Source organism: Anabrus simplex, chromosome 14, assembly GCF_040414725.1.
Source record: "Anabrus simplex isolate iqAnaSimp1 chromosome 14, ASM4041472v1, whole genome shotgun sequence".
NCBI lineage: Eukaryota > Metazoa > Arthropoda > Insecta > Orthoptera > Tettigoniidae > Anabrus > Anabrus simplex.
This window is the reverse complement of record NC_090278.1, coordinates 63,480,564-63,508,099: the sequence shown is the minus strand read 5'-3', so window position 1 is coordinate 63,508,099 and position 27,536 is coordinate 63,480,564.

The window sequence follows — 27,536 nt, the reverse complement described above, 5'->3', positions numbered from 1 at the left end:
ACTGTTAATGCCTTTCAGCGTTCAGTCTGCAAGCCTTTGCGTATTTACTAACCGCCGCCACAATCCTCTATTTTTATCTAGTTCTGTGGCCTCGTTTAGTTTTATACCTCTCATCTTTAACTCACCAGAAACTGAGTCTAACCATCGTCGTCTTTGTATCCCTCTACTACTCTTACCCTACATAACATAGTCCATTATTCTCATAGGTAACCTATCTCCTCAATTCGCCTCACACGACCCCACCACCGAAGCCAGTTTATGCGTACAGCTTCATCCATCGAGTTCATTCCTAACTTAGGAATGCCATTGTTCCCATCTCTTTGTACTAACAATCATTCTCGCTACTTTCATGTCTGTTACTTCTAACTTTTGAGTAAGATATCTACGTCCACCCAGCTTTTACTCCTGTAAAGCAATGTTGATGTGAAAACAGACCGATGTTAAGATAATTTCGTCCGGGAGCTGACTTCCTTCTTACAGAATACTGTTGATCGCAACTGCGAGCTCACTGCATCAGTTTCACTGCACCTTGATTCGATCTCACTTACTATATTACTATCTTGGAAGAACACACATCCTAAATACTTGAAATTATCTACCTGATCCAGCCTTGTATCCCCAATCTGAAATTCAGTTTTCTTGGATTTCTCACCTAATGACATGAGTTTAGTCTTCTAAAGGCTAATTTTCATACCATACTCATTGCACCTATTTTCAAGATCCAGGTTTTCGCCATAATCTGCCATTAAGACCAAGTCGTCAGCGTAGGCTTACTACATTTTCACCTAACTGAATCCCTCCCTGCCACTTTATACCTTTCAGCAGATGATACTATGAACAACAAAGGTGAAAGATTACAGCCTTGTCTAACCCTGTAAGCACCTTCAACCAGGAACTCATTCTACCATTCCATAATTTGATTAAAATGCTACATAATTAAACAAATTAAACTTTTATTTAACTCAAGTGCTATTATGTCATGGTAAATTCAATGCTTACTTCGAGCGATTCAAACTTCCAACACAAAATGGCTCACAGTGCTTCTGCACTGAAGACATTCAAACTGTAGAACACATTCTGTTCAACTGGCCTGCTTTTGAGAGAGCACGTTATGAACTTGCATTTGTTAACTTTCAGTTGCTATTCCGAAAAACCACTAAATTTCATATTTTATAAAAAAAAGGCTGCTATTTTCAATTTTCAGAATTTATTGATTATGCATTTAAACACATATAATTTGATATTGTCTCCTTATTAGCTGTTAAAAATATGTATTGTATTTATTATGATCTGGTATTTTAAATATTAGTACTCTAGTATTAAGGATTGTATATATCATACTTTTATCTTTTCATTTCTGTTCATGTCTATTTTGCTGTTTATGTATTGAATTTTATCAGATAAATTGTATATTTTGTATAAACTACAACCCTAATATACCTTATGGTAAAATAGGGTTCACAGCACTTTGGAGATTAAGTAATAATAATATTTAATTAAACAATACATCATCTAGTAATAAGAGGTGTTGTCAGGAAGGGAATCAGACCGCAAAACAGGGCCAAATCCACATGTGCGACGCAGTTCGCAACTGCGAATCTATAGGTGAGTGAAGAGCGGTAATGGAAGAAGAAGAAGAAGAAGAATCAGAAAAGTAATCACTGGGTAACTAGCTCAACTTTTAATCTAAAATCAATACTATTTGACCGTTTACAATAATTTCAAAAGATTTCTCAATTTTGGTTGAATCTTTTTCATTAGCAAACAGTTAAGCCTTGCTTTGAAGGGATTCATATATAGTAGATCTTGCAAAGCCGTCTTTATGGTCTATAAATAAAGGAAACATCCATAATATGGATAAAATCGTAAATTTCAAGAGAGAACCATAGTCTAATGTTTAATGTCCCTTTTTTACGTTCATCATAGCTAATATTCATTATAACATCGTTGTGTTATACAGTTATTATCCTTTTTTCTCAGCTATTTTTTGTCTTGTGACAATCTGCAGTGGCAGAAAGAAGACATAGAATAACATCTGTATGTATGTTTAGTCCTCAGCCCGAAGGCTGGTTGGATCCTCAACAGCTCCGCCATCAGCTGTCATAGATGGCCTAGGCATCACTGAAGAGGCGTACTAGGGAAATGAGGAGTGAGGTGGTTTCCCCGTTGCTTTCCTCACCGAGCCAGAAGTTGCTATTACATATCAGTCTGCCAAGCCCACTGAAATGCATGCACTAACTGACCCTATGAGCAACATTTTCACACCATTCATAGCAGGGGCTGGCTGCATAAGGAATGGCATTACTAGCATCACTCATACCTCAGTCACTTTCATTTTGTCAAAGCCAAGGGTAAGACAGAGACAGTTCAGTGAAAGTAACAGTATTGCTCTAGCCCATACCAGAAGACATAGTGCAGTGTAAACACTACGTCCTGCCAGCAAAGGCACAGAATAACATCTATGAACAACAATTATATTTGGCTTTTTTAAATAATTCTAAAGAAACGTAATACATAAGGAATTATAATGTAAGGACAATTATATTTAACCACTTACAAAATTCTAAAAGTAATCTGAATTTATCATTATAATCTAACTGGAATAATATTCGAACATTTACTGTAGTTCTAAAACTAACACTAGTGCATAATTATAATCTAAGATAAATAATCATTGAACGTTTACAGTAATTCTGAAATTAACACTGACGCATAATTATAATGTAAGACCAATAATAATTGTACATTTACAATAATTCTTAAACTAAGATATAATTATAATAGAACAATACTATTTGAACGTTTGTAATAATTTTAAAACGAACACTAATGCCTAATTATAATCTAAGAACGATGACATTTGATATATATGATTTTAAAACTAATTCTTATATATAATTTAAGGACAGGGTTAATATTTATCAGAATTAACTCAAATCCTGCGTTTTCCTTTAAAACACTAATTTACAAATTTTTAAACTCTTAGAAAATGCTGAATAAAATTTGATTCTGATTCCAAAACACTAGTAATTAAAAAAAAAACCAAACCTCATGGCACTACAGCCCTTGAAGGGCCTTGGCCTACCAAGCGACCGCTGCTCAGCCCGAAGGCCTGCAGATTACGAGTTGTCGTGTGGTCAGCACGACGAATCCTCTCGGTCGTTATTCTTGGCTTTCTAGACCGGGGCCGCTATCTCACCGTCAGATAGCTCCTCAATTCTAATCACGTAGGCTGAGTGAACCTCGAACCAGCCCTCAGGTCCAGGTAAAAATCCCTGACCTGGCCGGGAATCGAACCCGGGGCCTCCGGGTGAGAGGCAGGCACGCTACCCCTACACCACGGGGCCGGCCAAACACTAGTAATAGGACGTTTATAATCAGACATCGTTACTCTGTTCAAACACGGGATCATACGAGCTAAATCATTTTCCAAGTTGCCGACGGATGACACTGTAGTGGTTAGACCTGTAACGGGAAGAAATCCCGCGTTGCGACAATCGCTTGTTCTTTGTCATTGTATAGCACGTAAACTTCACAATCCTTCTCTAATGGTTCGAGCTGTAAGTACCATTCTTTGATGAAGACACGAAAAAAGAATAAATAGTTTTCTTCCCCGAGACTCACCACACCCCGGTTATAATAATTGGTTTCAAGAAGCGGGATATCCTTGCCTCTAGGAGTGATCGGTCAATTAACTGGCGTGCAGCTTTCTCCAGTAGTGTGATGTGACCAGCAGGCCATGACATCACTGCCTTCTGTATCATACGCACCCGGGCACCGGACGGCACAATGTACACGCGGTGTTGCCAGCGCCTTCGTTTCCGATGAATCACAAATAAGGAAAAATAATAATGATAATAGTCTCTAGGGATAGTATTATTTTTAAATCAGAAGAGGCAGTGTTAGCTTTTAACTGTAAACTATCTCTCTTTTATATCGTCCTAATGTAACTCTCTGACTCTTGTTCAATTAAGGTATAATCATTACTCAAATTGGTGTGTTTCTTTTTTATAATTTTAGTTTAATTATTCATAAATAGGACTCGGAAGTTGAAGACTTGTAAATTGCCTAAAAATTATAAAAAATACCTAAAAATATCCAAAAAAGGCTTAAAACTGACAAAAAAAGATGTAAAAACGCGATCCAAAATCATCTATAAGCTTAGTTTGAATTACATATTTAATGAAGTCAGGTCCGAACCTCCGCAGAGGTGTGCCTGAGCCGGAGTTTACGTACGGTAGGGTGGCCAGTTCCTTTCCGCTCCTCCATTCCCTTACCCCCCACCAACAGCGCGTGGTAATCCATCCAAATTTTGACCACGCCCAGCAATGTTGCTTAACTTCGGAGATCTCACGGGATCCGGTGTTTTAACACGGCTATGGCTGTTGGCTTAAGGAATATGATGTTTACAAAACGCAAAATACTGGTGGTATGCTAAAATACAAGACTGAAATACTTCTCTTAGACAATATATATTTTTAGATTAACATAATTGTCCGCCTCTGTGGTGTAGTGGTTAGCGGTAGTTAGTGGTGCCACGAAATTTGAAAAGTGGTATGAGTGCTGGAACGGGGTCCACTCAGCCTCGGGAGGTCAACTGAGTAGAGGTGAGTTCGATTCCCACCTCAGCCATCCTGGAAGTGGTTTTCCGTGGTTTCCCACTTCTCCTCCAGGCGAATGCCGGGATGGTACCTAACATAAGGCCACGGCCGTTTCCTTCCCTCTTCCTTGCCTATCCCTTCCAATCTTCCCATCCCTCCACAAGGCCCCTGTTCAGCATAGCAGGTGAGGCCGCCTGGGCGAGGTACTGGTCATTCTCCCCAGTTGTATCCCCGACCAAGAGTCTGAAGCTCCAGGACACTGCCCTTGAGGCGGTAGAGGTGGGATCCCTCGCTGTGTCCGAGGGAAAAGCCGACCCTGGAGGGTAAACAGATGATGATGATGAGATTAACATAATTAAAAAAGCAATTCCATGTTTGTTAAAAAATTACTTGCAGAATTTAGAATTAAATATTTTTCTGCTTAGAATGAATTCAGCGAACCCGCAATGGACATCCTGGAGAAAGAAATTTAAATTAGTTTAACTGGAATCACATTTGTCTGAACAACACTAGGGTTACAGAAATTGGAATTCGGAAACCTCACCTCATTTGACTTTGCAGTATATCACAATAGTCATCTCCAGGTTCTTACGTGTAAAGGATTGTCTGTTTTCAGACAGTGAAACTTCGAGAAACATCTCTCGATATCAGCAGATGTTAAGGGCTCGTACTTGAAGAAGGTGAGATCTTCCTCTTCAAAAACACTCACATCAAAATTTCCTTGTTTCAATATTTCACTCATGACTCTCTTTCCCAGACCATCACTGAAGGTGAAGTTCTGGGAAAGAGACCCTGGGGACGACCGAGGATGTCATTTCATCAGGAACTCCGTCAGTGAACTACTGCCCTGTGGTTCGTATAGCAACATGAAGAGGTTAGCAGAAGATCGTGGTGGTGGTGATTACTGTGTTAAGACGAAGTTCAACTAGGCAACCATCCTCTATATAACACTAATCAAAGAGGAAAAAGTGGAGGGGATCCGACATTTCGAAAAATGAAGGAAGACAAGGGCCACGAAGGGCGTGAAAATAAAAGACTCCCTAGACGTCGCAAACCTAATAGCGTCGGGGTCAGAAAAGAACAGGAGTTGACCGAAGAAGGTCGGATAGAATAGATGAAAGTGAGCAGCCTGGCGCAAATAAGTGGAACCAATGCCGAGACTCAGCTAAGGGCCTCGTGGTTGCCAACTCGCGCTCCAACGTTCAGAGCCCCTGGGTCCCCTTTTAGTCGCCTTTTGCGACAGGCAGTCGATACCGTGGGTGTTATTCTACCGCCCCTAACCACAGGGGGTTAGCGAGGGGAAACCAACCGTGAACATTAATCGGATTTTTTTTTGCTAGGGGCTTTACGTCGCACCGACACAGATAGGTCTTATGGCGACGATGGGATAGGAAAGGCCTAGGAGTTGGAAGGAAGCGGCCGTGGCCTTAATTAAGGTACAGCCCCAGCATTTGCCTGGTGTGAAAATGGGAAACCACGGAAAACCATCTTCAGGGCTGCCGATAGTGGGATTCGAACCTACTATCTCCCGGATGCAAGCTCACAGCCGCGCGCCTCTACGCGCACGGCCAACTCGCCCGGTATTAATCGGATTAATAAAGAAAAAAGAAAGAAGCATTAGATAAGTCCGCGTCGGTGGTGTAGTGGTAGGGTGATTAACTGCCATCTCCGGAGGCCCGCTTTCGATTCACGGCTCTGCCACGAAATTTGAAAAATGGTAATGAAGGCTGGAACGGTGTCCACTCAGCCTCGGGAGATCAACTGAGTAAAAGGGAGGTTCAATTCCCACGTCAGCCATCCTCGAAGGTGTTTTTCGTGGTTTCCCGCTTCTCCCCGAGGCGAATGCCGATATGATACCAAGCTTCAGGCTACGGCCGCTTCTTTCCTTCTTCCTTGTCCATCCCTTCCAATCTTCCCATCCCCCACAAGGCCCCTGTTCAGCATAGCAGGTGAGTCCGCCTGGGCGAGACACTGCTTCTCCTTCCCAGTCGTATCCCCGACCCAAAGTCTCACGCTCCAGGAAACTGCCCTAGTGGCGGTAGAGGTGGGATCCCTCGCTGAGTCCGAGGGAAAAATCAACTGTGGAGGGGAAATGGGTTAAGAAAGAAGGAAAGAAAGAAAGAAAGAAAGAAAAGTAATTATTATGTAAGTAACTAAACAAAAAATAAATAGAGCTATTCGAGTTACTGATTATGAATTTAGCCGTTATACAAGTATGTAGGCTTGTATTAGTGTAAAATATAAATTATAAGAATTAAAAAGCAATATAAAATTAGCAATTAAGTAAGTAATTAATAACTAAATTGTTTATTATAATAATAATAATGTTATTGCCCTTACTACTCTTACGGTTTTCGGAGACGCCGAGGTGCCGAAATTTAGTCTCACAGGAGTTCTTTTACATGCCAGTATATCTACCGACACGAGGCTGACGTGTTTCAGCACCATGAAATACCACCGGACTGAGCCAGAATCGAACCTGCCAAGTTGTGGTCAGAAGGCCAGCGCCTCAATCGCCTTAGCCACTTAGCCGGGCTTTATAATAATAATAATAATAATAATAATAATAATAATAATAATAATAATAATAATAATAAAAACCCTTTATTGAAATAAAAAGGAAAAAGGATCGCCCGAATTGGCATTAATTCTTATTATATTCACTAAAAGTATTTTGTTCATTTGTGGCATGTTGTGAAAGCAAACAACATTATTATTATTATTATTATTATTATTATTATTATTATTATTATTATTATTATTATTATTATTATTATTATTATTTATTTCGGTCTTTCATGGACCACGCTATTTCAACTGCTTTCTCGTATTATCTGTCACATTTGCCCAGTGTTTCCGCATTCTTCTTCGGTGAGCATCCCTCCCTCCGTTCTTCTTTTTTTTTTAACAAGTTGCTTTACGTCGCACCGACACAGATACTGTAGGTCTTATGGCGACGATGGGATAGGAAAGGCTTAGTAGTGGGAAGGAAGCGACCGTGGACTTAATTAAGATACAGTCCCAGCATTTGCCTGGTGTGAAAATGGGAAACAACGGAAAACCTCCTTCAGGACTGCAGACATCGGGGCTCGAACCCACTATCTCCCGGATGCAAGCTCACAGCTATTTGATTTTTAGTGTACAGCCTTACGTGCGCTGTATTAAAAGGGAGGTCCACCTGTTCATATCTACGCTTCCTCCAACGCTATTTTTTCATATTATGATCTTGTTTGCTGTAGTCATGAACCGTGAAGTTAATTGTAGTGGTCCTGTTTGTTCATATCACCACATGTCAAGATGGTTATGGTACGTAAATAAGAGAAAACCTCAGCTTTGTTGCATTTCATTTACGGTTGCCGAATTACGCCAAGTGGTCTTGTTTAGGCTACTCCGTGCTTCACAACTTCATCATCGTTCCAGCGGACCATGGTTAATCAATGCAGGTGAAACTCGCGGAGCTTTTTGCACTGTCCTTTCTGCATGTTTCATGGGATATTAAAGGTCAGCGCACTGACACACTGAAGATAGCACTCATATGAAATTGTAAAGATAGTTTTGTAGCTTTCTATAAAGTTAAATCTCTGCTATTAATAGTATATTTCATAAACAAATACCATGGCACTTCAGCCGTGATGGACCTTGGCCTATCGAGGGACTGCTGCCCATCCCCAAAGCCTGTAGATTACCAGGTTATTCTTGTCTTTTTAGACCGGGGACGCCATCTCACCGTCAGATAGCTTCTCAGTTATAATCACGTAGACTGAGTGAAACTCGAACCAGCCTTCAGATTCAGGTAAAAAATCTCTAACCTGGCTGGGAATCGAACCCGGGGCCTAATGGTGATAGGAAGGCACTCTACCCCTACACCACGGAGATATTTCATGGCAATGCATATTTATTTATTTATTTATTTATTTATTTATTTATTTATTTATTTATTTATTTATTTATTTATTTATTTATTTATTTATTTATTTGAAGCCTCCGTGGCTCAGGCAACAACGCACCGGCCTCTCACCGCTGGGTTCCGTGGTTCAAATCCCGGTCACTCCACGTGAGATTTGTGCTGGACAAAGGGAAAGCGGGGTAGGTTTTTCTCCAGGTACACCGGTTTTCCATGTCATCTTTCATTCCAGAAACATTCTCCTATATAGGCCTAATTTCATTTCATCTGTCAGTCATTAATCATTGCCCCATCGAGTATGACAGGCTTCGACAGCCAGCACAATAATTCCTATCCTCGCCGCTAGATGGGGCTTCATTCATTCCATTCCTGACCCGGTTAAATGACTGGAATTTTCATTTATTTATTTATTTATTTATTTATTTATTTATTTATTTATTTATTTATTTATTTATTTATTTAGTTATTTATTTATTTATTCGCTTGGGCCATCGAGAACCAAGTTAAAACTTGCTACTTTTGACAGTGAACCTTACTTTCTTTTGAGCCCAGAATTCCGTCATTCTTTGTAAGATGGCCTGCTTGTCGGTTATTCGTCTCGGTTTAGCCCGTTTGTCACTATCCTTTTTCTTCGGAAGACATCTCTGTCAAGGGCACCTTTGGGTTTGATTTGTAGCATTTGGAGGTCTTCTTTTGATGTTCGAATGTCAGATGGTAATGGGGGTTTGAATTCAAAAAGTGTTTCCGGCCATTCGTCTGAAGCCGGAAAATCGTGCCCGTCTTTTGCGAATTGTGTCTGTAATTTTCTCTAGTTTGTTCTGGACTTCCTTGTTGGATCTTTTATTTGGTGGATGTCATTCATGTAGATGGATCCCATAATTCCTCTAATTATTCTGCCCACCTTTTACTTCATGTCTTCGAAGAGTTCATTATTGGCATTTAGGGACACGGTTTCGGCTGCATACATAATTACTGCCTTCAGAACCGTTCCACAGTGACGTATCTTACTATTTTGTGTTGGAGATTGTGAGCGACGTTTGGTCGGCTATTTCAAGTTTGCGTATTCGTTCGTATAATTTATTTGTGTGTGTCCAACCCCTGTACGCGGTCGGGTATGAAGTGAGATGAATATTCATAGCGAGTTTTTACGAACAGATGTACTTCCTGACGTCAACCTCATCAGAGGAGTTAGTGAGATTAAATACCGTATTTATGCGAATAATCCCCACACTCTAAATTTAGGAAGGCTGATTTTTAAAAAATGCCAACATTGACTCAAATAATATATATAGGAAGTAATCAGAAACTGCAAACGAATTTTGCATTTTGGAATAAAATTGAACACAGACACATACATAAATACTATGTTCTTTGCAGATGACCAATTTATCCTGCAGGACGATGAAGATAAACTCCAGAAATCAATACATCAGTTAAACACCATCTGTAAAAGTTATAATCTTCGGCTATCCAGAACGAAAACCAAAGTTATGGCATGGCAAGGGAAGTATCCTATCAGAGCGAAGATAGTAATTGACAATCAACCAGTAGAACAAGTCTCAAATTTTAAGTACTTTGGTTGTGAAATATTTTTTTAATGATAATGACGAGGTGAAGAAGAAGCTTCATCGATTTCAACATATGTGTGGGATAATTCGCCGAACACTGAAAGGAAAAGTAAGAGAAGATACTCAATTGAAATTCTATAAGACTATGGCTTTACCAACTTTGTTATATGGAAGTGAGACATGGGTAGATAAAACAAGCTATAGAAATAAAATACAATCTTCTGAAATGAGATTCCTAAGATCAGTGAAAGGATACTCCCTAAATGATAAAATACAAAATGAAGAGATGCGACAGCAATTAAATATATTCTCAATGAATGAAAGAATATTCCAAAACGGGATTGATTGGAAAAACCACATTCTGAGGATGGATAAAAACAGAATCCCAAAACTTGCCCTGGAATACCATCCTACGGGAAGAAGAGATATTGGTCGTCCTATGACGAGATGGAATGAAACCTGTTGGAACAGGCTGTTAGCCTAATTCATGAAGAGGAAGTATTATTATTATTATTATTATTATTATTATTATTATTATTATTATTATTATTATTATTATTAGCGTGATATGCCCTCACTCCATATGAACGCTGTGGAGAAGTTTGGAATTTAATCCAGGCTTTTAGCACGCAATTTAGTGATTAGAAACTGTATACCACCACTTCTACCGCGTCAGCCAACATTCTGACGGTGAAGTATTTTCGAACAATGGGACTAGAACCGGCTAACTACTTTGTCAGACCGTATAGACATATTTTTACCATATTGCAACTTAGTTTATATGAGAAGTAACGGAAAGCTACAAAAAGAAATCACCTTTCCGTTTGCGAAAATGAAATGATCTATGAACAGGAATACCAATGGGTAAATCCACAGCATCTTTGAGTCTAGATACGTCTGTTGCAACCGTGCCACCAGTCTGAACCTTTCTAATAGATAGTTCATGAATAAGTTCTTCTTGCGCAAAAACCAAGCAGCAAGAACCTCTCTAGGACTAGACATAATGAACGAAAATTTTCCAAAAATGTAGAAAGATCAGAAAATAGAAAAATTCAAGAAAACCGTCAAAAAGGGCTTTGTCCAGGCCCTTTCAACCACGCTCTGCTACCACTTGTTACTGTTTATATATGATCATATATATGTCTCCCGATCATGGCCATCCCTCAACGGCTGCTAATTTCAGATCGCAACCAGCCATAAGACACAGTCTGTACGGTTGCTAGGTAATACTGTCTGACCATCCATCCACACCTTACATCACTGCCCGCACGGCTGCTACGGTTGCACATCCGTCACACATTTTGTCGCACCACTTTACACAAATTTACGGTTGACCCCCAGCCATAAGACATATTTATGTCAATATGATGAATCAAGTAATGTATGAGAAGACATGAAAGGGGACACATTCTATTCTAGTTCATCTAATGTAACGTGATGATAGGAAGGAGAATGTGTTAATTCCAGTTCATCTTCTAATGTGCTGATGTGTTGTTTCTATTTTAATTTCCGGGCTGAGTGGCTCAGATGGCTGAGGCGCTGGCCTTCTGATCTCAAATTGCCAGGTTCGGTCCATGCTCAGTCCGGAGGTATTTGAAGATGCGAAAGTACGTCAGTCTCGTATCGGTAGATTTACTGACACGTAAAATAATTCCTGCGGAATAAAATTCCGGCACTTCGGCGTCTCCGAAAACCGTCAAAAAGTAGTAAGAGGGACGTAAAACTATTATTATTGTTATTATTATTATTATTCGTCTAACATATTGATAGGAAGGAGGCTTTGTTTCTGTTATAATATCAAGAAGAATTTCTTTCTGTTAGGCCTATTATATCAAGGCGACTTTGTTTCTTTTGCAATTGCTCAGCTGTGAGCTTGCATTCGGGAGATGGCGGGTTCGAACCTCACTGCCGGCAGCCCTAAAGATGGTTTTCTGTGCTTCCCATTTTCACACCATGCAATTGCTGGGGCTGCACCTTAATTAAGGCGACGGTCGCTTCCTTCCCACTTTCAGCTCTTTCCTATCCCATTGTCGCTATAAGACCTCTCTGTCTCGGTGCGACGTAAAAATTAAAAGCTAAATCTGCTGTAATAGGAAGTTTTTCTATTCAAGTTTGTCTAACGTGATGATAACAAGGAGGAATTGTTAGTTCTAGTTCATCTTCTAATGAGTTGTGTCTATTTTAATTCGACTAATATATTGCTAGGAAGGGGACTTTGTTTTTGTTATAAAGGAGGCTTTGTTCCTTTTATAATATCAAGGAGACTTTGTTTTTGTTCTAGCCTGTCTAACGTGATGATAGCAAGAAGGCTTTGTTTCTTCTATAATATCAAGGAGATTTTGTTTCTGTTCTAGACTGTCTAACGTGATGATAGCAAGAAGGCTCTGTTTCTGTTCTAATCCGTTTAACGTGATGCTAGCAAGAAAACTTCGTTTCTGTTCTAGACTGTCTAACGTGATGATAGCAAGAAAACATTGTTTCTGTTCTAGACTGTCTAACGTGATGATAGCAAGAAGGCTTTGTTTCTGTTCTAATCTGTCTAACGTGATGATAGCAAGGGGCTTTGTTTCTGCTCTAATCTCTCTAACGTGATGATAGCAAGGCACTTTGTTTCTGTTCTAGCTAGCCTTTCTAACGTGATGATAGCAAGGGGGCTTTGTTTCTGTTGTAGCTAGCCTTTCTAACGTGATGATAGCAAGGGGCTTTGTTTCTTTTATAATATCAAGGAGACTTTGTTTCTGTTCTAGACTGTTTAACGTGACGATAGCAAGAAAGCTTTGTTTCTGTTCTAGACTGTCTAACGTGATGATAGCAAGAAGGCTCTGTTTCTGTTCTAATCCGTTTAACGTGATGCTAGCAAGAAAACTTCGTTTCTGTTCTAGACTGTCTAACGTGATGATAGCAAGAAAACATTGTTTCTGTTCTAGACTGTCTAACGTGATGATAGCAAGAAGGCTTTGTTTCTGTTCTAATCTGTCTAACGTGATGATAGCAAGGGGCTTTGTTTCTTTTATAATATCAAGGAGACTTTGTTTCTGTTCTAGCTAGCCTTTCCAACGTGATGATAGCAAGGGGCTTTGTTTCTTTTATAATATCAAGGAGACTTTGTTTCTGTTCTAGCTAGCCTTTCCAACGTGATGATAGCAAGGGGGCTTTGTTTCTGTTCTAATCTGTCTCACGTGATGATAGCAAGGCACTTTGTTTCTGTTCTAGCTAGCCTTTCTAATGTGATGATAGCAAGGCACTTTGTTTCTGTTCTAGCTAGCCTTTCTAACGTGATGATAGCAAGGGGCTTTGTTTCTTTTATAATATCAAGGAGACTTTGTTTCTGTTCTAGACTGTTTAACGTGACGATAGCAAGAAAGCTTTGCTTCTGTTCTAGACTGTCTAACGTGATGATAGCAAGGCACTTTGTTTCTGTTCTAGCTAGCCTTTCTAACGTGATGATAGCAAGGGGGCTTTGTTTCTGTTCTAGCTAGCCTTTCTAGCGTGATGATAGCAAGGGACTTTGTTTTTCTAGACTATCTAACGTGATGATAGCAAGGGGCTTTATTTCTGTTCTAATCTGTCTAACGTGATGATAGGGAAGAGGCTGTGGGCGCTGTCTCGTTCTGTTTGGGAGGCCGGATCTGGTGAGGAACCAGATGATCCGGTCCGGCCGCTGGAATGTAGGTCGCCATAGCTAATTCAGGTTTGTATGCCGGCCCTAGCTGGCTATGGCGGGCTGGTACATACAATATCAGTGTCTGCTAATCTTCCCGTTCAGCTCTGCTGCGAGACCGAAACAATTTAGGAACATAACGTTAACAAGCGTAGAAAAATTCCTGGCCAGTGCTTGAAAACTTTGATTGAGAAATGTCATACATATATAACCACCGGGCAGAGTGGATCAGACGCTTGAGGCGCTGGCTTTTTCAGTCCAGATTGGCAGGTTCGATCCTGGCTCAATCTGGCGATTATTGTAGGTGCTCAAATATGCCAGCACCGTATCGGTAGATGTATTGGTAAGTAAATGCCCGTGGCACAAAACTCCAGCACCTCGGTGTCTCCGAAAATTCTAAAACCAGTAAGTGGGACATAAAACCATTATTATTATTATTATTATTATTATTATTATTATTATTATTATTATTATTATTATTATTATTATTATTATTTATCATTCTTCTTTCTTTCTTTCTTTCTTTCTTTCTTTCTTTCTTTCTTTCTTTCTTTCTTTCTTTCATTCTTAATTTGTTTACCCTCCAGGGTTGGGTTTTCCCTCGGACTCAGCGACGGATGCCACCTCTAACGCCTCAAAGGCAGTGTCCTGGAGTGTGAGACTCTGGATCGGTGGATACAATTAGGGAGGAGGACCAGTACCTCGCCCAGGCGGCCTCACCTGCTATGCTGAACAGGGGCCTTGTGGGGGATGAGAAGATTGGAAGGGATGGACAAGGAAGAGGGAAGGAAGCGGCCGTGGCCTTAATTAGGTACCAACCCGCCATTTGTTTGGAGGAGAAGTGCGAAACCACGGAAAACCATTCCAGGATGACTGAGATGGGAATCGAACCCACCTCTACTCAGTTGACTTCCCGAGGCTGAGTGAACCCCGTTCCGGCCCTCGTACCACTTTTCAAATTTCGTGGCAGAGCCGGGAATCGAACCCGGGCCTCTGGGGATGGCAGCTAATCTCACTAACTACGCTTCCTTCCCTTTTCCTTGTCTAGGCCTTCCAATCTCCCATCCCGCAGCAAGGCCCCTGTTCGGCATAGCACGTGAGGCCGCCTGGGCGAGGTACTGGTCACCCTCCCTAGTTGTACCCCCGACCCAATGTCTCATGCTCCAGGACACTGCCTTTGAGGCGGTAGAGGTGGGATCTCTCGCTGAGTCCGAAGGAGAAACCAACCCAGGAGGGTAAGCAGAATAATAAAAATATTAACTGATTCATTTAAGTTACTGTGGCAGTTAGTTACAACCAAAGGGATCTTTGGTCCTATTTGTAATTAACCTTAAATAAATGCATATCTACATTTATACATACAGTTTATTTGCAATCATTATAAGTTATTTATTTATTTATTTATTTATTTATTTATTTATTTATTTATTTATTTATTTATTTATTTATTTATTTATTTATTTATTTATTTATTTATTTATTTATTTATTTATTTATTTATTTATTTATTTGGGGAACCAAAACAGCGAGAAGCCGAATTACGGAGTCCCGCCATGAAAAATATAATTACAATGGAGTAGCACAATGCAAACATAAAAAGATAAATGAAAGAGCAGTGTAAAAGAATAATCTAATGATAAAAGTATAGGAAGAAAAAACTAACAAAATAACTGCAGAGAGACAACAATTAATAACAAAACATAAAGGGAAAAGAAAACAACGAGGAAAATTAAAGATAGAAAGTAAAACAAGAGAATTTATAGCTAAGCACAGATATGGCGCATAAGTAACGGGATAGTAGAGCAAAATAATATATTAGTACATTATGTACAATTGAGGGGACATCAATGAGAAAGGAAAAAGGAATATGAAGAAAATGAGGTAGGTTAAGTTAAAGAAGAATCGATTAAAGGCATAAGAAGAAAACCCGTGCAAGTTCCAGTCAGAAGATATAGAGTTAAGGAGGGTTGGAATGGGGATAAATAAAGTTCTTTGAACAAGAGAGAGGCGGGAATACGGAATATGACGGGGTGGATTTATCCTGGTTTTGAGAGTTGGGAGATGTGCGGAAAAGAAGGATACAGGTTCAGGTGAACGAAATTTCTTGGATTTACATAATGTCATTCTTTCTGTTTTCCTTGAATTAATTTTTAGGTTTCATTTGCCTAAATCGGTATACACAACAATATTAAGTATGAACAGAAATTAACAACAATAACAATGTAACAACAATGGCAACGATGACTGGCAAGGGTCGGTTACAGAGTTAGCAAGAAGAAAAGTTGGAAGGATGGAAGAAAATGGAAAACTGGAGGGGACTTCAAAGGAATCTTTTAATTATATGTACTATATACAAAGGTTGTTCAATACGTTAGATTTCGTTGTGTTCTTAAAAGCAGGATTGCGAGTCTTAATAAGGAAAGTGAAAAAGGGGTGTGAAATTTCGATATCGGGAAGTGAGTTTCCAAGGGTTAGGAGACGGTGGAAGATAGAGCGTTGTTGTAAGGTTAAACGAATCAATCAATCAATCAATCAATCAATCAATCAATCAATCAATCAATCAATCAATCAATCAATCAATCAATCAATCAATCAATCAATCAATCAATCAATCAATCAATCAATCAGTCAGTCAGTCAGTCAGTCAGTCAGTCAGTCAGTCAATCAATACTGATCTGCATTTAGGGCAGTCGCCCAGGTGGCAGATTCCCTAACTGTTGTTTTCCCAGCCTTTTCTTAAATGATTACAAAGTAATTGGAAATTTATTGAACATCTCCGTTGGTAAGTTATTCCAATCCCTAACTCCCCTTCCTATAAACGAATAATGGCCCCAAATTTTCTTCTTGAATTCCAGCTTTATCTTCATATTGTGATCTTTCCTATTTTTAAAGACACCACTCAAACTTATTCGTCTACTGATGTCATTCCACGCCATCTTTCCACTGACATCTCGGAACATACCACTTAGTCGAAAAGATCGTCTCCTTTCTCCATTGCCATTGATAGCCATTGATTATTTTACGAAGGTAACAAAGATTGGAGAACTGTAAACGGCTTCTCAGGACAAGTATACCCAGATAGTTCAGTATCTTAGATTTAGTTGTGTTCTTAAAAACCGGATTGCGAGTCTTAGCAATGAAACTGAAAAAGTTACTATTTAGTTGGCATATGTTTGTTGTATCAGATGAGGACCAAATAGGGGGAACAAAAGTCAATAATGGGGGAACATAAGAGACGGGGTATAATTTTAAGGCGTTAATATAATTCATTTTAGTGAACCTGAAAAGAATGCCTAGGCTACGCATAGCTGGGGATTTTATTAACTCGATATGAGCAGAGAAGGTCAGTTTACAGTCAATTGTAGCACCTAGGTCTCTTACCTGAGAAGCCAATTGCAGTATATTTCCCTGGATGGCACAGGCTTATGAAAAATATATTGTATTTCACTTCTTAAAAGATTTTGATGACCTGTCATCTTTTAATTGGTTCACAACGGACATTGCTGACTTGTACAGAAATCATGATCATAGTCCCCACATTGTAGAAATGCTAATTTATTAGCCCATTTTTTCCATTTTGTATTTTTAGGTCATTTTCCAAAATTATACGTCATCATTTAGTCATTTATGGAATTTATTAGACTATTTCATACTTTTTGAGTCATTTTCTTACATGTTTGTCGAATTTGGCGCTTCTGCGCGTGGGTTATTGGATATTATCGCAACGTTAAGTGGGGGTGAGATTCCAGAACAATGCAGCTTTGTCACTCGAGTTCTATAGAATGTTCTATCCATTTGTGCATAGGTTTTTGGAGACTCGAAAAGATACGAGAAAACACGTTGTGTCGTACTTTTCTAGAAGCCTGGCCAGCCAGGGTATATAAAGAGACAGTCTTGGGTAGTAGAGCTGAGTTGTTAGTTAAGTGTGTGAACTCATGTTCTTTGTTGTGTTGGTAGTTGGTTGAGATGCTAATGTGGCAGTCTTATTCTTCGAGTCAGTTCAAGATGCCAGTTCATTAGTGTGTGTGTGTGTGTATAATTTGTAAATAAAACAGTGCACACAATTGACAACATCTCCTGTCATCTTTAAACGTTTCAGTTCATTTTGCCGGATACTTTTTTCAATAATTTTAAAGGTAATTTTTTAAACACTTTTAGGTCATCAAAATCCTGGCCATGATTTTCAACACTGGGAGAAATGTTTCATTTTTTAAAACCAGTCACTACACGAACTGTCTGCAATTCAAGACAATCATAAGGCGTACTTCTCTCAAAACCACACAATTAAATACAAATCAAAATAAAATCAACAATTGCTTACAAAAAAACAGTTTAATTTTAGCCTGGCATTCCCTTGAGCTTCATAACAAGTCACTTTTTTAACGCTTTTGATCACCCATTAATGAGAAAATGTTGTTTCACAAAATTGACAACATTTTTTCTCATAAATATTGTATGAAATAAAAACTTGGTATATCAATCAATAATAAGTTACTTTAAGACGTATTAAAGTTTGGTAACGATCAGATCAATACTTTTAAAGTTATGAATTTCCAAATGAGCGCTTCGTTGGAAATATAAAAAAACCCGGCACCTTTTCTGTTCAACCTGCGTTAACAGTAAAGAAGTGGAATCAGACATAAGGTTATTTTGTGGACGTTGTTATGCTGTATAGAGTAATAAATAAGTTACAAGACTGTGGACGACTACAAAATGACCTCAGTAATGTTATGATGGTAAACGGGGTTAAAAGTCAGGTTGTGAGTTTCACAAATAGGAAAAGTCCTCTCAGTTTTAATTACTACATTGAAGGGGGTGTTAATATAAGGAAAGATCTTCTTTGAGGTAATCACATAAATGGGATTGTAAACAAAGGGTACAGATCTCTGCACATTATTACGAGAATGTTTAGAGGTTATAGTAAGGATGTAAAGGAGAGGGCATATTAATCTCTGGTAAGTCCGCAACTAGAGTATGGTTCCAGTGTATGGGACCCTCACCAGGATTACTTGATTCAAGAACTGGAAAAGAAAAATCCAAAGAAAAGCAGCTCGATTTGTTCTGGGTGATTTCCGACAAAAGAGTAGCGTTACAAAAATATTGCAAAGTTTGGGCTGGGAAAACTTGGGAGAAAGAAGACGAGCTGCTCGACTAAGTGGTACGTTCCGAGCTGTCAGTGGAGAAATAGCGTGGAATGACATTAGTTAATGAATAAATTTGAGTGGTGTCTTTAAGAGTAGGAAAGATCACATTATGAAGATGGAATTCAAGAGGGAAAATTAGGGCAAATATTAGTTAATAGGAAGGGGAGTTAGGGATTGGAATAACTTAGCAAGGGAGAAGTTCAATAAATTTCTAATGTATCTACAATCATTTAAGAAAAGGCTAGGAAAACAACAGATAGGGAATCTGCCACCTGGGCGACTGCCATAAATGCGGATCAGTAGTGATTAATTTCTACTCCACATAATTAAATGTAGAATAAAATAAGCTAATTATTTTATTAATGTATTAACTCGGGTGTCTATACTGTTTTTCCACGACAGTAGACACGTGCCTTAAGATTATCATGTCGTCGGCATACAGGAAGAGAACACTGACTGTTTAGCGCGCAAATAATTATGTCATCGATATAGAGAACCAAGAGTAGGGGTCCAGATTGTCCTTATATGAGTTCCTCTTGGTTTGTATCTTCTTCAAAATATTCAGAGCAAAGTGTTCGAAACGCAGAGTGGCGTGATTTATGATCGAGTTATCCGGGAAGTGTTCTAACAGCTCATGACTGGAGTGCACGGCCTCCTCTGTCTAAAAGGTCACGCCAGACCGGTTTTCGTGCACGCTCTGTTCCTGCTATAACAGCCGGCCAAGTACCAGCTCCCTTCCCCCCCCACCACTCACACTGTATCTACGCCCGCACACAATGCTGAATATTCAAAATATATGACCCCTTGTCATCTAGCCCTACTTCGTAAGATATCCGAACGGAATCAGGTCGCCATCGACCGGGCTAACTGTACCAGATAATCCCATCTAACAACAGGTTCCGTTACCAAGCAGTTAGAAAACCTGCAACTATATTTTATAGCCCGTAAGGCACTGAATTAATTAAAGGTATATTTTATAGTAAGAAATTTGCGCTTCAATTTCTTTCGACCCTACACTACTTACACCTAAAGGTTTCCAATTACCGATTATTAAATTTAACTTTGTCGTTTCAATATATTACATGCATTATATAATGTCTGCAAGTTAAAAATTAAATTCTGAACGTAATGAACAGCCTCACATGTTAAAAAAATCCACAGTTCAGGCAAGCAACTCAATATCCTAGGAATATGAGTTACGAATCTCAGGTAAATAAAATATAATAAAATACGAGAATAGATTCTTTATTTATTCCTAAAAATTACAGTCCTTTTTTAATCGTCGTTATCCGGTTGATTAGATGACGGCCGACTGGATCCCTCGCTGCGCTCTTTAAGCTAGCTAGAAGACGCATCAAGTCAGCCATGATTAGATTAGCAGTTAGCCTTTTTCTACCACTACGAGCGCTAATGTAAGTCAATGCATTGTTTCACTTAAGCACCACTACAAGCGCTAATATGAGGCAATGTATTGTTTCATTTAAGCACCACTACGAGCGCTAACATGAGGTAATGTATTGTTTCATTTAAGCACCACTACGAGCGCTAACATGAGGTAATATATTGTTTCATTTAAGCACCACTACGAGCATTAATATGAGGCAATGTATTGTTTTATTTAAGCACCACTACGAACGCTAACATGTAATAATGTATTGTTTCATTTAAGCACCACTACGAGCGCTAACATTAGGTAATGTATTGTTTTATTTAAGCACCACTACGAGCGCTAACATTAGGTAATGTATTGTTTTATTTAAGCACCACTACGAGCTCTAACATTAGGTAATGTATTGTTTCATTTAAGCACCACTACGAGCGTTAATATGAGGTAATGTATTGTTTTATTTAAGCACCACTACGAGCCCTAACATTAGGCAATGTATTGTTTCATTTAAGCACCACTACGAGCTCTAACATTAGGTAATGTATTGTTTTATTTAAGCACCACTACGAGCCCTAACATTAGGTAATGTATTGTTTCATTTAAGCACCACTACGAGCGTTAATATGAGGTAATGTATTGTTTCATTTAAGCACCACTACGAGCTCTAACATTAGGTAATGTATTGTTTTATTTAAGCACCACTACGAGCGCTAACATTAGGTAATGTATTGTTTCATTTAAGCACCACTACGAGCTCTAACATTAGGTAATGTATTGTTTCATTTAAGCACCACTACGAGCGCTAACATTAGGTAATGTATTGTTTTATTTAAGCACCACTACGAGCGCTAACATTAGGTAATGTATTGTTTCATTTAAGCACCACTACGAGCGCTAACATTAGGTAATGTATTGTTTCATTTAAGCACCACTACGAGCTCTAACATTAGGTGATGTATTGTTTCATTTAAGCACCACTACGAGCGCTAATGCGAGTCAATGCAGAGTTTCATTTAAGCACCACTACGAGCGCTAATGTGAGTCAATGCAGAGTTCCACCTAAGAACTTATAACTACATTCGGTGTGGACATTTTTCAAAAGAATCAAAGTTTGCCTGAGAGTATTGAACCAAGGAACGCAATACAGAAATACTTATGCAAATAAGTTAATTTCGCTAGGATATGAATAAAAAAGAAAACGAGTAAAAAAACAATCGATTTTTTAAAATCTTGATAGAGCTATCCAAGACTCACAATTTGAAACCTTTCAACTTTTGGCACAATTGAGGAAATTGCTTAACTTTACGTATTTCGTAGTATGTAGAGCCCTACTTTGTCTGCTAGGAAATGTTTTCAACAATAAAATATTGGCGATAGGCTGTAGGATTTTGAGGATTTCGTAGATTTATTTATTATAAATAAACGGCAAATATTATGTGGATTGGATTCAATAGAACGTGGTACACTTTGAACGTGGGCAATAACTCTCTGTAGTATGGACTGTGATATGAGAAATGAGATACATAGTTTAAGAGTTTCTTAAAATACTCTTACTTGATGTACATGCACCTTTATTTACTTCAAAGTACAGTACCGGTCAAAAATTAGGACCACATAAAGAAATCACGAACTGTCATCAAGAACCTAAAATCATGCACCTAGGCGTCTGTAATTTTGTTTCACTGAGTTAACCCAAGTACTGTAGAAGTTATGAATTTTTAACTCTTGGAGCGTCACACCAAAAATCGTAAATTTTGGTAATATAATGTACTGCTTACTCTAATTGGTTGCAAGATATTTTTTGCTTACTTAGCAATAGGTGGGGGCCATTTTAGTATTATGACCTTTCAATGACGTATAATAATGTGTCAGAGAGTCATTGAAGGTCATAAATCAAACAGTTGCATATGGACGGCATGGAAGTAAGATAAATTGTCGACGCACGGCGAATTTATATGTTCATAATATATCAGCCGACACAACTCGCAAATTTATAGTAGATCTTGTGGACGGAAATCAGAAGATCAAGCTCAGAACCCCGTGGTATACAGCGGACCGCATGAAAAACCGTTCGGCTACAAGCAAGATATCAGCAATGAATTATATCAACAACTGAGAAGAATAAAGGCCAGACATTATATCTAGTCTTAAAGACGTCAAGGAGGCCATGGATCAACTTGGAATTGTGTATAGCTAACCATCTAATAGGCTTATGGTGTGACGTACCTCATGTTGACAGAATAAACAACAGTAGCGTGTGTTCCTTTGTGAATTTATGCAGTAGCGAGTTTCCTCAAATGTCAAAATCACATGTAATGAATTTAAGATAGTAGCTCTGTGGTTCATGGAAAGCAACCTTATTATTATTATTGAAAATAATGAAGTTGGAATTTTGTTTTTAAGGTATTCCTGTATAACGAAAACGATCGAGAAGCAAATAGTGAGCGTAGCTCTTGTATACGTATAAAAACACGAAAGATTTTTAAAGTTGAGGGTTAAACAGCATTTAATAAGCTCAAATAGCATTAAACGACGTTAATTCATACAGGCCAGTATTGATCTATGAAAGTGGAGTTGTAAATCTGTATGAACTTTTGGTAACTGTTTCTGTACAAGTTTCAGGTTGAAGCCCCAAAATGCTACTTTCAGTGAACCAGGGAATCCATATGGAGGAAATGTTTGAGTAAACTGGTAGGATCCTGGTGGATCCGGGCTCTGTCGAAATGGATGAGATGGCTTGGAACGAATGACCTGACTACCACTACCCTTGCCATGAAGTGAAGACCAGATGAGTAGACGTACTTTGTCCCTTTTTCTTTACCCGTAGTTGCTTATAGTAGATGTAGATTTTTAATATTGAACGAGTTTAACGTTTCATTATACGATTACACATGCTAGAATATCGTTCATCGTCGGTAAATATTTGGTTAGGCGCGATCTTCCCTGCGTAGCTTCCGAATTAATGGAACAACTGTGAAGTGAATATGTGATTTGAATGTTACAGGTAAGTTTCAATGTACCAGTGTGTGAGATAATTGATGTGGCGATCCTTCGGTGTAATAATCCCGCGGAGTGTTGTGATGTGTTTATTTAATCGGATTATGTGATGTTGGTACGTATAATAGTGAGGCTCTGCAATGACATTTGCTTATTTATTTAGGGAATGATGATTGTTCTATTATGCGGTGTGTATTATGGGGGCGTAAGGCATGTAGGGTCATCCAAAGGTATAGTTGATGCGACATAATTAGTGGATGATTTATTGAATTGTGTATTGCGTTAGTGATTTAATTCTTCGAGATGACCAATGGGTTAGGATAGTGTTATTGAAAGGTATGTTTGCCGCGCATATTATGTCTGATAAATGAGCGATTTATTTAGCATTGATTGAATGCGTTCGAAGAGTTTGATTGAGCATATGAATTGAAATGAGTTAAGATTTGATCACATAAATAGTGGGATGTTTAAGCGGACACATGAGTAGGATCTTCGACAAGCTACTTGAACGGTGGCTGAATTTTGAGATCATTGTCACCTGTAATGTATATTAATATTTATAGCATTTGCTTGAGGTAGTGAGTTGGTGCTGTAGCATTACTTCAACAGGACGGAGAGGCGCAGATGCAACGCAGACCTTCTGGTATTTGATCACTTTCTTTAGCCTGCAGTTAATCAATTATGGAGCGATAATGTTTTTGTTATGTATTTGACATGGTTTTCTGTGTTTATCAAATAACCGTTGGGAAATTCAAGTTATTATTTAGCTAGATAAGGGTTATAATGAGACCAATAGGAATAGGTAAAGCGGGGAGGACAAAGTACGGCTAATATAAATATGAAGTGAATGAACAAACAAGATGAGGAAAAAGAGACTTAAACTGCTGATTTTCAATTATGTTTTACAATTATTTAAATGTGTCAAAGTGTTGTGAGTGATGATGATGTTTGAATTTCATGATTGACAATTTTCAAGAAGGACTTGATCTCTAGTACAGTGCGATAGTAAATGCACGAGGATATTTTTTTTTAAATTACGTTGCTTATCCGGTTTGTTTCATTATAGTCAGTTAATTATATTTCATTAAAGTTATTGTCCTTCCAATTTCTTGTTGCGATTTTCATTTCATGCCTAATTTAAGTGAACTTAGTGTATTGGAACAGATGTTGGATCATTATCTGATAATTATTGATAGGATGTGATCGCTTTCTCTCCGAAGGGCCATGCCCTGAGTGGAGGATCATGTAAGCCACTGAATTCTAGCTGAGCATATTATGAAATTTATTAATATCTTCGAACCAGGCGTCCACGAACGGTCACAGTATGAACAAAAAAATTCCGAAAATATGCCGCACCGTTTTCTTGCGTGCTTTATTTTTCAAAACAGCGCCAATATTGTTGATTTTTATTTGTCTTTGTCATGTAAGGCTCAAGATCTTGGGGCGAGCTATCGGCGGCAGACATATCTGCCCTGATAGTTTCATTTGCACTTTGCAGATGGCAACCAAGAATACATTTCTGATGCCGATAGCTCACACTGAGACCTATGACAAGAACGAGGAAAAATTAACATTTTAAGGCTAGTTTGAAAAAAAAAAAATAAACACTCAAAATACGGTGTCGCATTTTTTTCGGATTTTTAATATTTATATTAAAACGACCCCCACCTATTACTAAGCCTGCAAAAGAATCTTGGTGGTGGAATTTGCAAAGAATTAGAGTGTGTAGTACATAATATTTCAAAAAAAAAATTGACTTTCTAATGTTACCTCCCAACAGTTAAAAATGTTTAATTTCTACAATACTTGACGTAACTCTTGAAATCAGGCGACGTATAACATATTAGGTGCGAGAGCCCAGGAAAAAAAATACAGTGGTCTTTTTAGCACAATTTTAGCTTCGAGATGACATTTCATGATTCTTTTATTTGGTCATAAACTTTTGACCGGTACTGTACTTATAAATTGTTTTCGCTGTTTCAAATCACTTATTCCTTCTTCCTTCACTTTTCTACAAGAATCAAAATTGAAACTGAACACCTCGAAAACAAAAGTATTAGTTGTCAAGAAATGAACTGAGGAGATACCAATAAACATTAAGGTAGGTATGAGAATGTATAACGAGTAAGTCAATTTTGCTACTTGGGAAGCATTATCACTCAGGACAACAGGTGAACCACAGAAATCAGGAGGAGGGAGGATTGCTCTAGCTAAACAAGCCTTCAGTAACAAGAAACAGCTTCTGATAAGCAGGAACATTAATATTAAAATTAGGAAAGAATTTGCCAAAATGTTTGTAGTATGGTTGCGAAACATGGGTCTAAGCAAAACAGGATATAAAACGTCTGGAAGCAATGGAAATGTGGATATGGAGGAAGGATGCTGAAAATTAGTTGGACAGAGAAAAAAGTCAAACAATAGGGTCCTTAAGGAAATACAGTAGATGAAACAACGGAATTGATCAAAGAGGAAAACCAAATTCCTTGGCCGCACACTTCGACAGAACACATTCCTCAGGACTATGCTGGAAGGAAAAGTTCTGGGTAAGAAGGGAAGAGAAAGGCCGGGGAAGAAGTATCTGGATTCCGTGATGGACAGGCTGAATTGAAAAAAATATGTTGACTTGAAACGCTCAGCAGAGGAGAGAGAAATGTGGTTGCCTTTAGAATATGAAATGAATGAATTCATTTTCTGGTTTCAGTTCTTTCTTTCGCACATTTTTGCCGAATCCTAATCAAATCTGTCTTTTCCATTATTAAATATGTTATTCAATACAACTGTTCAAAATGTATTCACAACGACAGCTAACTGCCAACTGAGCTCGCGAGTCAACACAGCGCCATCTTATAACAGAGTATGCGTGTGACGTCACGTATTTAGCACATATGTTGTCTTACTTTCATTTTTGGTTTGCAACAGATAGTCTTCTCTATTATCTGTCAATTAAAGTAACCGTAAGTTAAATACTCAAACACTAAAAGCGTCTTAAAAAATTTCTTTCCATGTACCCGTTTCCGAGGAATGTAAGTCAACAGTACGTTTAAGGGAGGAGACCAACAACTTTCACCGACCAAAAAATTGCGATTTTTCAATTTATTTTTTTAAATTTAAAATTGAACTTTCCTCTTGATAACAGTGCAATTATTTTTTGTTAATGTCTCCAATACTTTCGAAGTTATGACCAAAAAGATGAAGTCCTGTATCGGAAGCGAGCCTTTGATAGGTAAGTTTTTTTTTTGCTTGTTTCCCGTAAGATTATTGCTTTTCAGAACCGTTTTCTTGATAACTCTAAAAGCTTTTAAGATATTAAGATAACATTTTTTTGCATGCATGTATTTTTCACAGAAGAGAAGAATATGGACTAGAATTATTGAGCTAGATTGATTGGTTAAGTTTTAAAAAATTCAAATGAAAATTGACTACGGTACTTGAAAATAATTTCATGAAAAAAATATTAATATTGTTGGACTTCACTGATTCTAGTTCATTTTATTGCTATAACATTACTAATCACTAAAACCCGGATTTTTATGCAGTAACAGGTTAGACTGCAAACTAATTTGGTTAGTAGGAAATGACGGCCACCCTCTCTTCCATAATGTAGCAGGAGTAACATAAATTATAGGGGTTCTGGTGGGCCGTAACCCTAATGTTTATGCAAACCCCATAGCATAGTCGTTGTGAAGGTAGACTATACTTGCTACTCGCTTCAGTAAGTTGTATTCTAACCTATTAATGCATAAAAGTCCGGGCTCTACTAATCACAATATTAAAAAATAATCATAGAAAAGTATTCACGTGCTTGGAAATTGTCAGGGAAACGACAGAATAGTGGCAATGATACACCGCCATTTTTAATAATTAATTATATATAATGGCATAGGTTTATATTATTTATAAATATGTAGGCACATTATTAAGAAATAATGTGTTTGTCATTCTAAGTTTCCTTTTAGTATTCATTTCCATTTCTGCGGAAAAAAGTTTAACACTCCCTATTTTTCTATGTTAAAAGGTGTAGGCCCCCCTTAAAGGAAGCCTTCTGATGCGGTGCTTAATCAGATATAAAACTGCTTTACTTATGAAATGAAATGGCGTATGGCTTTTTGTGCCGGGAGTGTCCGAGGACAAGTTCGGCTCGCCAGATGCAGGTCTCTTCATTTGACTCCCGTAGGCGACCTGCTCGTCGTGAGGAGGATGAAGAAGACGACACATACACCCAGCCCCCGTGCCAGCGAAATTAACCAATTATGGTTAAAATTCCCCAGCCTGCC